This window comes from Zingiber officinale, chromosome 2A, assembly GCF_018446385.1.
Source record: "Zingiber officinale cultivar Zhangliang chromosome 2A, Zo_v1.1, whole genome shotgun sequence".
NCBI classification, from domain to species: Eukaryota; Viridiplantae; Streptophyta; class Magnoliopsida; order Zingiberales; family Zingiberaceae; genus Zingiber; species Zingiber officinale.
The window spans coordinates 74,555,525-74,560,094 of record NC_055988.1 but is presented as its reverse complement, the minus strand read 5'-3'; the positions used below and the strand labels follow the sequence as shown (position 1 = coordinate 74,560,094).

The 4,570-nt window shown below is 33.1% G+C and overlaps 1 long non-coding RNA gene across 2 annotated transcripts; it reads right to left on the bottom strand.

The window, feature by feature from the left end:
• Positions 1-425: 425 nt before the first annotated feature.
• LOC122041211 lies at positions 426-3,758 on the bottom strand. 2 transcript variants are annotated; one of them, XR_006128897.1, is made up of 4 exons: positions 1,293-3,758; positions 1,089-1,189; positions 649-725; positions 426-555 (listed from the first exon to the last, which is right to left on the bottom strand). It is a non-coding gene; the product is annotated as an uncharacterized LOC122041211 (long non-coding RNA). The 2 variants fall into 2 exon arrangements; XR_006128896.1 differs by having other exon boundaries at positions 1,089-3,758.
• Between the last annotated feature and the right edge of the window lie 812 nt (positions 3,759-4,570).

Sequence of the window (4,570 nt, the reverse complement as noted above, 5' to 3'; positions counted from 1 at the left end):
CCACCTTGTTCATCGTGATTTACCTGACTTGAGCGTCGGAGGGTCGTCGCTGGGAATCCCCTTCCCGGCTCGACTTCTGTGCAGGATAGCCGGAGCATCTCGACACTAGTTGGAGACCTACATCAGCGAGCCTTGGAGCGTCACGTGCCCAGCGTCTGCTGACTTCTGGTTCGGACAGGATCAAATGCTTAAAAAATATTGTCATTTTTTATAAAATAATTTTTTTTTAATAGATAGAAAATCGTTGTCTTTTTAAAAAATAACATTAATTTTTAGCAAAAGATAAATATATTTACAACATAAAATATGAGTATCCACAATTTTTTTTAAAATACAACTATTTAACAAAAGATACAACTTCATACAATTTAAACAGAAAATATATACACATAATTCATAAATTAATTTTGTATCCATGTTAAATCTATACAAAAGTAAAAAAATCCGACTTAGCTTGCTTATAGGTATCTTAACATATACCAATTCCCCATAAAGGCTAAATGTTTGCCACAGAATGTCATGTATGACATTTGAATCTAATCCACCCATAAACATCTGAAAGCCAAGATAGTAATAGTCAAGATTAGTTGCACATTACCTTACTATTATTTGCAAATAATGATAATTAATTAAAACAAAAGCACTTACAGTAGTATTATTTGGATCATTGTCAGATTCAATTCCTTGATGGATGTGTGTTATATATTCATTCCTAGCCATATTCACTAAAAGCAAATGATGGTTAAGAGAATCATTTAGCAAATAAAATTTGTGTTCAAACTGTATAACTCATCACTAAATGATGAAAACAAAAATTAGGTGCCATTAAGTTTTATGCATCATCCAAGAGCAATCTCACTTGTTATTTAATAACTTAGACTAATTTTGTATTAAAGAACCTTCATTCAGCTCTTGCAGCCCATGCAAACAAAATAATACAAACACAACAAACATAGACCTCCTGTATTACCTTGTAATAGAATAAGACATGTTGTATGAAGATTTAATAAGATAATTTAAAGAAAGGTCGATGCATTGTGCTAAAATGTTGTAACCCACAAAAATGATGGTTTGTGTCAATCAAATACCTTCTAGCTTCTTCATCTCTCATTTTGGCATCCATCTCCTTGCTTGGAGGATATTTTGGAAGGCTCGAAGGATCACAAGTATACGGTTATGTATTATAAAACTAAAAGCAAGTAGAAGAGGTCAGTCAGTGACATAGACAATCAATGTACAATAGAATTTTTAGTTGTGCAGAGAAACATAAATGTAGTATTCTGCACAGATACCATGGGATGCATTGGCCCCAACAAACTGAATGTTGGGTCTCATTCACTGATTAGATTTGGCAATTTGATCCTTCACAACTGAAATCCTAGTAAATGTAAGTTCTTTCATTTCAAAGTTTCAAAGAAATTAATCAAGATAGAATGAAGCTTTGCATTACCAACTATTTGATGCTAATCAGGATGTTCTATCATTAGATGCAAAAAAAAAAGCTCTATAAAGCACAACTACACTGGCCTTTCATCAATTTACAGAATTGTATTGTTGCTACAAACTAGATAACACATATGTCAAAAACATAAACAAGTTGCAAATGCTAACCCTAATCAACAAGGATTGCTCTTTTTCCTAAATAATAATAATAATAATAATAATAATAAAACCAACTTCCATCTCTATCAGTTACCAACACTGATTTCTATTCCTAAACTAAGAAACACTAAACAAAGGACATATCAGATGCTTAGCTGTTAAGTACCTAAATTCATCAAATTGATGTTTCGTCTAGAATACAACCTGACTTTCTATATCATGAGACTAACTTCAAAGCTTGAAGTATTAGTTCTTCTATGTTGAGAGCTTGAAGTATTATCACTTTTATGTTGAAGTTCCATTTCTACTTTACATTCATATAAAAAAACTCATCAAGTAAAGGCTTCATTTACCACACTTCTAATGTCAAACTAATCAACATTGTAACATTTACACAAATCAGCTAATGTTAAAACTGTTCATGATGCATTATTTCAATGATGAAAAAATCTAAGACAAAAGATCAAGTTTAAAACTTCATGACATAAATAGGCATTATTTGATTGCAACTAAAGATTGTGCAATCTGCACAAAGTAAACAAGAATAAAAAAAATTCATGTACTTACGAAGCCAGAAAGAATACATAGCTCAAAGATTATGTGATAAGAGAAAAGCTAATTACAAATAAGAGATGTTACCTCACTATTTAAAGCAGTCATAGCAGTTTGACATTCAGCTGGATCTATTGCAAGAAGAGTTTGAACCAACAGCAAAGCTGATTGAGGGAAATCTTTAAATGATTCTCTAATGAAACATTTATAAGGTTGTTGGGGTTTAAATATTATAGCATGTGGTAGTTTTGACTTCCAATATTAAGACACTCACATGTACCACATGAACCCAGTCAAACAACAAATAAAGTATATCTAAACCCCACAACTTACCTTGAACCTTCTGCACATTCTTCTTGATCTTATCCTTACAACCTTCACAATGTTTACTAACAATAACGACACAAGTCTACAATTGAAAACATGTACTGTTTTATATGCCATGAAAGTCAATGTTTTCTATAAATAATTCAGTTATCATTTCATTAAAAAAATAGAAACTAAAAATTAAAAACAAAAGTAACATAAAGTAAGCAAAGCGTTAAAGAAATATCTAATCTAACCTAATTGCATTCAAATGACGACATGAACATAAGAGAAACATGAAGCATTAAATTAATAAAGCATTGCAAGAATCTATGCTAAATAAAATGCCAAACTAAAGTAGGACAAATGGTTGGGATATTTCATCAAACATTTGGTGAGCTTGAATTAAATTAAGCAAAGTACATGCAATCATAACATAGAAGGATAATTTAATACAATCAATCAAACCATCAACACATAACAAAGATAAACAACAACTGACAAGCATAACTCAATCCAACACAAGTATAAATAATCTAATATCGTAGACGCGAATGATGTTTCGGTTGCGGATGGATCTTCGGATGTAGCGGCTATCTGGAAGTGACCTCTTCCCCTCTTCTAACCCAAAGAGGGAAGATGGAGGGCTACTGGAGACAATGAAGAGCTACTGGAGTGGAGGAAATGGACTCTCCACTTCTAACCCAAAGTGGAGAGGGAATGGGGGTTGCCGGTAGTAGGTATGAAGCTCTCCTCTTCCTAACCCGGAAGAGTAGAGGTGGTGATGAGGGGGAAGTGAATCTGGAGCCTGATGAGGAAGAGGAGAGGCGGTGGAAGAGGGGATTACTGGAAGTAGAAGTGGAGTTTCCTCTCTTCTAACCCGAAGAGAGAAAGGGGAAGGCTTTGGTTCCTCCTCCTCTAACTCGAGGAGAAATTGTCGGATGATGAATGGAAGAGAGGTGGCTACCGGAAGGAACCTATCGCCTCTCCTCTTCTAACCCAAATAGGAGAGATGAGAGTAAGTAGCTCCGCTGGCGGTGATAGAGAGGAGTTGGTTGGCCGGATGTAGGAAAGGAGGAAGATAGAGAAGAAGGCAACGACTTGTGTTGGCATCGGGAAGATGACGTTGGGTGTCTGCTCGATAGGAGATGATGGAGTGAGGGATGGCGGTCGGCCGACCAGCGGTGGAGAGGTGGGAGTCAGTCAGCGGACGGAGGGGGTGAAGGTGAGTTTCAGCGAAAATGAGTTTTGAAGTTTTGGACTAGGTTTTAATTTTGCGGAGTTTTCGCGAAGGGAGTTTTGGCTGAGGAAGTTAGGTGATACAATGTTAAAAAATCATTGTTGTAGATGTAAAAAAAATGCTGATAGATAATGTTTTTTTTTTTTTTTTTTTTTTGAAAAGTATGGTCTTTGACTAAAAAAATACTAATATGCAATGTTTATTTGAAAAAATATTATTTTATTATTTTATTAAAAATCATCATTCTTTACTAATTAATTTTGATGAAGCCTAAATGAATTTACGTTATTATCCTTTTTTCTATTCACACTAAAATTAATTCCAATGTTTATTAGTAATTCCATAAGTGAAACAATCAGTGATCTAGAGTTCGAGGCTCTACGACGTATTATTATGAAATTTTTTCATCATTAATTTTCTCTAGTTGTTTTATATAAAAAATATAGTTCTCTTTAGTCCTATATCTTAGAATTGACAACACTCTGTTCAAAGAAACTTCTATAAATATTTTAGGCCGACAATATTAAAAAATATATTTTTCTTAGTTTTTTTTACTAATATAAGTATAATATTAAATTAAATTAATTTTTTCATAGGGAAGCCCGTCACAGTATTTTATTGTTGGGATTCTCTAGCATCACCCTTGCATTATTAAATTAAATAATTAATTCTTGATTTTGAATGTAAGGGTGATACTCGAAAATCCAAACAATTCGGATTTTCAAAAACCCAAATAATTCAAATTTTTAAAAGTCAGGTATTTTACCTTAATGACTCTACTTTAATATTTTAATGCTAAAATACTTTAATTAATATAATTTCATTATAAAGTGTCAATGTGATTTCAATGTAATATATTACATACGCGAC